This window comes from Physeter macrocephalus, chromosome 19 (genome assembly GCF_002837175.3).
Source record: "Physeter macrocephalus isolate SW-GA chromosome 19, ASM283717v5, whole genome shotgun sequence".
Lineage (NCBI taxonomy): Eukaryota > Metazoa > Chordata > Mammalia > Artiodactyla > Physeteridae > Physeter > Physeter macrocephalus.
This window is the reverse complement of record NC_041232.1, coordinates 30,171,577-30,179,263: the sequence shown is the minus strand read 5'-3', so window position 1 is coordinate 30,179,263 and position 7,687 is coordinate 30,171,577. Positions and strand designations below refer to the sequence as shown.

General features: G+C 42.0%; 1 protein-coding gene across 1 annotated transcript in view; it reads right to left on the bottom strand.

Annotated features, from left to right (window-relative positions):
* The window catches only part of L3MBTL4 (L3MBTL histone methyl-lysine binding protein 4), a 319,099-nt gene that overhangs the window by 135,309 nt on the left and 176,103 nt on the right, over positions 1-7,687 (bottom strand). The gene's annotated exons all lie outside the window — the stretch shown is intronic.

Sequence of the window (7,687 nt, the reverse complement as noted above, 5' to 3'; positions counted from 1 at the left end):
AAACTTAAAAGCTTTTGCACAGCAAAGAAAACCATAAACAAGACAAAAAGACAACCCTCAGAATGGGAGAAAATATTTGCAAATGAAACAAGAGACAAAGCATTTATCACCAAAATATAGAAACAGCTCATGGAGCTCAATATCAAAAACACAAACAACCCAGTTAAAAAATAGGCAGAAGACCTAAATAGACATTTCACCAAGGAAGACACACAGATGGCCCAGATGCACATGAAAAGATGCTCAACATCACTAATTACTAAAGAAATGCAAATCAAAACTGCAATGAGGTATCACCTCATGCTAGTCAGAATGGCCATTATCAAAAAAGCTAGAAACAATAAATGCTAGAAAGGGTATGGTGAAAAGGGAACCCTCCTACACTTTTTGTGGGACTGTAAATTGATACAACCACTATGTTTCATTGCATCACCATTTACAATAGCCGGGACATGGAACCAACCTTCATGTCCATCGATAGATGAATGGATGAAGAAGATGTGGCACATATATACAATGGAACATTACTCATCCATAAAAAGAAACAAAATTGAGTTATCTGTAGTGAGGTGGATGGACCTAGAGTCTGTCATACAGAGTGAAGTAAGTCAGAAGGAGAAAAACAAATACCATATGCTAATGCATATGTATGGAATCTAAAAAAAAAATGGTACTGATGAACCTAGTTGCAGGGCAGGAATAAAGAGGTAGACATAGAGAATGGACTTGATGACATGCGGTGGGAGGGCGAAGCTGGGGCGAAGTGAGAGTAGCATCGACATATATACGCTACCCAATGTAAAATAGTTGGCTGGTGGGAAGCAGTAGCATAGCACAGGGAGATTGGCTCGCTGCTTTGCGATGACCTAGAGGGGTGGGATAGGGAGGATAGGAGGGAGGCTCAAGAGGGAGTGGATATGGGGACATGTGTATGCATATGGCTCATTCGCTTTCCTGTGCAACAGAAACTAACACGGTACTGTGAAGCAATTATATTCCAATAAACATCTATTAAGAAAATAAAAAATAAAGTACATGAAAAAACTCTTAAAAATATAAGAGAAAAAAATGGCAGACTGGAAAACTGAATTTATCATTTTTCCTTGATAATCAATACTTTCTCTCGATATTAAAAAAAGTAATAAATAAATGAAAGGGTATAAATACACAAGGGCAAAGCACGAGAGAAGAAATGACAGCAGATAACAGAGGTTCATGCAGTTTCAAGGCTGGAAAATGGGCAAGATGGGAGGGAGCCAAGAGTCTGCAGAGAGAAGATGTCACAAAAACCCACCTGGAAATATTTGGAAGCAAGTCTCTGCTGGAAGGCACTTACTAGAAGAAGGGGTCCCTGCTGGTGACTCAGGCTCCTTGACATTGGCTCTTAAAAATATAAGAGAAAAAATGGCAGACTGGAAAACTGAATTTATCATTTTTCCTAGATAATCAATACTTTCTCTTGATACTAAAAAAAGTAATAAATAAATGAAAGGGTATAAATACACAAGGGCAAAGCACGAGAGAAGAAATGACAGCAGATAACAGAGGTTCATGCAGTTTCAAGGCTGGAAAATGGGCAAGATGGGAGGGAGCCAAGAGTCTGCAGAGAGAAGATGTCACAAAAACCCACCTGGAAATATTTGGAAGCAAGTCTCTGCTGGAAGGCACTTACTAGAAGAAGGGGTCCCTGCTGGTGACTCAGGTTCCTCGACATTGGCCAGTCCCCTCCTGACCACTGCCCCTGAATCCCACCAGCTGGCAGGCCCTGAGCACGCAGGCAAGGTTTGCTGGTGCCTTGTTCTCAAGAGTGAACTTGGAGGGACTTCCCTGGTGGCACAGTGGTTAAGAATCCGCCTGCCAATGCAGGGGACACGGGTTCGAGCCCTGGTCCGGGAAGATCCCACATGCCGCGGAGCAACTAAGCCCGTGCGCCACACCTACTGAGCCAGCGAGCCACGACTACTGAAGCCTGTGCACCTAGAGCTGGTGCTCTGCAACAAGAGAAGCCACCGCAATGAGAAGCCCATGCACCACGACGAAGAGTAGCCTCCACTCGCCTCAACTAGAGAAAGCCCGTGCACAGCAACGAAGACCCAACGCAGCTAAAAATAAATAAATAAATAAATAAATTAATTAATTAAAAAAGAAAGAGTGAACTTGGAGAAAGACCACCAGGACCTAAGAAATGCCTCTCACATGATAGAAAGAAGCCGACCAACCTAACTGGAAAACAAATCAAAACACAAGTACCTGGGGAAAAAGTCAATGCTGGGTTAACCCAGCAAATAAGAACAGGATGCAACAAAAAACAAATCAGAGAATAAGGACATGTTCTCAGAGACTGAAAAAAAAACCATAGCATGGTTAAAAAAAAAAAAATCAAAGGATTGTAAGACAAAGTTGAGGAGCTATTCCAAGGAAGCGAACAAAAGACAAGGCGTTTAAAGAGAGGAGAGAAAATTTGAGCATCTATGAAGGAAAACAAATGGAGCAAAGAGAAAAGATGGCAGAAAGAAGAACTCACCCAGGGGCTTCTGGAAATAAGAGGTGTGAGTCTCCAGACTGAACCAGAGAGTGAGGAAGGCCCATTCCAGCACAGCGGGAACACACAGAAAGTCCCGACCGTGTCCGGGGTGAGATTCTCGTAGTGGGTGGGAGGGAAGGACAATCCTTTCTGTGAAGTGAAATCTGAACAACAGCCGACTTCCCATTAACTTAAGGAAAATGCAGCAATGTCTTCAACATTCTGAAGGAAAAGTTTTCCGACTGGAATTCTATCCACAACTAAACCACTGTGGTTGAGGAGAGAGAACACATATTTCGACGCACACACAAATAAATGAATAACTATCTCCCACAACCCTATGCCCCAAAGCCAGGAGAAATAAACCAGGGAAATGAAGACAGAATCCAGGGAGGATCTGACAGAGGGAGTTGGAGGGGATTCCAGCAGGCAGGTAGGTCCCAGGAAGACGGCTGTGCAGCCCACCTGCAGGAAACAGGCTCAGACTGGGAGGTGAGCAGAGGGGGCTCCAGAAGGGTCACCTGCAGGGGCTGTGTCGGCTAGGGGGCCACCTGACATGCCCGGTGCAGCTCAGAAGGGCTTCGCAGGTGAGGGGTGACCAGGCAGGAGTCTGAGGCCAGCCAGGGCTGGGCTGCGAGGAGAGAGGCCTGATGCAGTGTGATACGACCAGGTTGTGTTCACCCAGAACCCACCAGGAAGATCAACCATTTAATAGAAAACATCACATGGAAAGTCGGACAAACGACGGAACAAGAAACCCAAGAGCTGTGGCTCGGGGGCCCCACCTCTCAGAACACCGCACTGTCCACTGCACCCCCATGGATGGTCTACTGTTGCAGTGTCGCTGCTTTGTTTCAAGATACTCTGACCCGTTTACTTGTTTTCTGTGTTCCAGTTCATTCACTTCAACTTCTAGTTGGCTCTTGCTTTCCTTTTTCTACTCATTTAAAAAGTTGGTTAACTTTTCTAGTTGAATATTTAAGTAATTTATTTTCACTCTTTCTTGTTGTGTAGGGTTTACATTTACCTCTGAACACACACACAGTGACGCCCCAAACGTTTATCTCTTTAGTGTCCTCATTAGACTCTACCTGGATTTTCTAAGATTTGGGTTTGGGTCTCCTTTGACCCTCTGATTGCTTAAGCTGTATTTGTGAATGTTTTTGCGTGTCTTCTAGGTGATTGGCTTTCCCCCCAACAACTTCTTGTTTTATTGCATTTGATCAGAGAATGGGTCTGAACTGTTTTGGTTTTCAGAATTTATAAGTTGTCTGTGGCCTAATAGTTGAGCTTTGAAAAGTGCTTTTAAGTAGGTTTATTTTATTTTCAGTTGGACATATATCTTCCGGTCAGTCTTTGTCTTTTTAAAATCATGTTATTCAGATTCTATATATTTATATTTGTTTTCCCTATTTAATCTACCATAGTCTCAAATGGATGAGTTAAAATCTCCTAATGTTATTGTGTTTCTCAATATATTTCCTGCAGTTATGCTTTCAGTAACATGATACTGTATCATAAAGTGCATTAAGACTTACATGTGTCTTAGTCTCATTATGGAATTTAACCTTTTCTGTTGCAAAGACCTCCCAATTACAGATGAGGAAACTGAGGCTAAGCATAGTGTGGCCATTTGCCCCCTAGTTAGAGTAAACGGCAGGTCGGCAAGTCCAACTCAGGCCAGTCTAAAATCTCAGACGTTAACACAGTGACTGACACACACCACACACACCACACATCTGTAGGAGAACAGATGTGAAGAGAAGAAAACAACCTGAAATAATTTCCATCATAATTCTTGAGTTGGCAAAATAGTTCCAGGCAGACCACAAATAGAGGCTGAGTTGTGCTAGAAGGTTCCATGAAGAGCACCCAAACACCTTAGATCTATCTGACCCCTCACTCCTGAGCAGCAGGTGCTCCTTTCCATTTGTGCTCTTTACGGCGTGACACTGGCAATTCGGGTCCTGCATCCCACCCGGAGCACCGGGGCAGAGGTCCTTACACTCTGACGGTACCTGGCTCTCTGTGTAAAGAATAATCATTACTTCCTAAGTAAATTACCCTGTACGTGTTATGGCACAGAGGTAGATCAAGTCTTCCGGAGTCTATGTTCTGCTCATTTAGAAAAAACAACATACCTAATCCTGGACCCTGGCTTAAAAGTAGGTTTACATCTTGTAGTCCCAGTATTGTCATCTTTAAATATTTCTATGTAAACAAATATACCTACTTCTTTTTATTCACTATGTAAATTCATTCAAATAAAATGTAAATTGTGATAATTTTGTGCCAAAAGTCCTATTTTCATACAGATAAGAACTAATGCAATTTCTTTCAAATAATGGTTTATGCAGCTTCTACACGAACTCTAAACAGCTGTGAGTATTATTTTTAACCCCTTGACTATTTACATGAAAACGAAAATAAACCTGTCTGAAATTCATCTAAAAAGGATACCAAGGGGTCTGCCTGATCTCTGAAAGTGGTAGGTTCTTTTCGAACGTCTTCAGCGACAATCTCATGTCACCATTCTTGTCAGCTGTACCAAACAAGATGCTGACAACTTATTTTAAGAATATTGTTTACTTCTTTTCAAAACGCCAAACCTTCAACATCTGAATGAGAAATTCTGACATGAAATGGTGAAAACAACATTCACTCCTTGCAGGCACTTCACTGCCTGGGAGAGTTTCATGGAAAAGCAGCTGAAACAGCCACCTTCCTAAAAGCAGCTTCCCCGAAGGCTTTTTGGGAGCACAAGTCAATTGAGTTGTTCTGTATGAAACTGAAGGGGGGCTTCTTGTTTTACTTTTTCTTCATTTTTTAAGATACAAAAATATTTGCTTAAGAATCTTCTGGACTAGAGACCGTAAAAAGCATTTTATAGAATGCTGACTCTTTGGTAAAGGTACGCATCTGAGACAAGTTAAATAAAAACTTTCATTTTAGAATGTTTAATTTAAATTCTTCAGGAAACTCAAGCTAGACATGATTATAATAGTACATCTAGGATTCTGGGAGAATGCAGCAACATTTTAAAATTCTCATCTCTTGCTTTGACATATAAGAAGCAAAATGTATAATGATAACCTCAGGCGTGTTACAGCAAATTTCTAGCATGTGTAAGGGTGTGCGTGCGTGCGTGTGTGCGTGTGTGTGAGTGACATGCTCAACAGATACCACCAAGACATGCACTGAAGAATAATATTCATCTTTTACAGCTATGTAAGATTTAGACTACAATAACATGAAAGAAATAACATGAAAACAAAACCCACAGATTATGAATGATATAAAAAATTTTTTACCCAGTTAATTACAAGAGGATTTAAATAAATTCTTAAGTTATACACATAGTCACATAAGTAAATTGACTAACCTGGGAAATGACATTCAGAATGTCATGACCTAGAGTGAATTAAAAACAGATTTGGGCTTCCCTGGTGGTGCAGTGGTTGGGAATCCGTCTGCCAATGCAGGGGACACGGGTTCGAGCCCTGGTCTGGGAAGATCCCACATGCTGCGGAGTAACTGGGCCCATGAGCCACAACCACTGAGCCCGCGTACCACAACTACTGAAGCCTGTGCGCCTGGAGCCTGTGCTCCGCAACAAGAGAAGCCACCGCAATGAGAAGCCCACACACCACAATGAAGAGTGATCCCCGCTCGCCGCAACTAGAGGGGGCCCGCGTGCAGCAACCAAGACCCAACACAGCCAAAAATAAATAAAATAAATAAATTTATAAAAAAACAAAACAAAACAGATTTGGTTGTTAAAAAGAAATCAGTGTATTAACTGAAAATGGAATCAGTCAGTCAATGAGTAACAAGCACCTCAGACGCCACCGCAATGAGAAGCCCACACACCACAATGAAGAGTGATCCCCGCTCGCCGCAACTAGAGAGGGCCCGCGTGCAGCAACCAAGACCCAACACAGCCAAAAATAAATAAATAAATTTATAAAAAAACAAAACAAAACAGATTTGGTTGTTAAAAAGAAATCAGTGTATTAACTGAAAATGGAATCAGTCAGTCAATGAGTAACAAGCACCTCAAAGCTAAAATTGGCAAAGACAAACCATCACTGAAAGTGATTAAAGCAGGAGACAGAAACGCCTGCTGCCTGCAGGAGCCGACCTTCCATCACCCGCGACCCCACCCTCCTACACTGCCTTGCGGTCACCACTCTTCCAACGAGAAGTTCCTTCCCCTTCCTTGAGCACAACTTAGTGTTCAATGTAAGAAAAGCTTTTCACAGGTAAGTCAGAATTTATTTACCTGATGGTCTAAACATTTTATAAATTCTATATAAAAATGCAAGTCCAAGGAAAACTCAGTTCTCTAATTTTTGTCTTTTTCCATTCTAGACAGAAGCCAAGTACAGATGCTCATCGCTTTTTATTTTTCTTTTCTGAGACAATGGAATCACTAAGGTTTTGAAGATGTTCCTTTTTCTTACAGGAGCCCTGCTCCAGCATAACAAGGTCTAGGCCAGCAAAAGAGCCATGGCCCAGTCACCCAGTCACAGCACCGTCACCAGGGGCTGCCCCGTGGATGTGAGGTCTGGATACAAAACATATCCTGCCTCATAGTCCCCTAAAAATTTTCCATCCTTCAACAAAAGACCACAAATAACAAATTCTGGCAAGGACGTGGGGAAAAGGGAACCCTCATGCACTGCTGGTGGGAATGTAAACTGGTGCAGCCACTGTGGAGAACAGTATGGAGGTTCCTCTAAAACTAAAAATAGAGCTACCATATGACCCAGCAATTCCACTCCTGGGAATATATGCCCCCAAAACGAAAACACTAATTCAAAAAGATATGTGCATCTCACACCAGTTAGAACAGCCATCATCAAAAAATCTATAAACAATAAATGCTGGAGAGGGTGTGGAGAAAAGGGAACTCTCTTGTACTGTTGGTGGGAATGTAAATTGATACAGCCACTATGGAGAACAGTATGGAGGTTCCTTAAAAAACTACAAATAGAACTACCATACAACCCAGCAATCCCACTACTGGGCATATACCCTGAGAAAACCATAATTCAAAAAGAGTCATGTACCAAAATGTTCATTGCAGCTCTATTTACAATAGCCAGGACATGGAAGCAACCTAACTGTCCATCAACAGATGAATGGATAAAGAAGATGTGG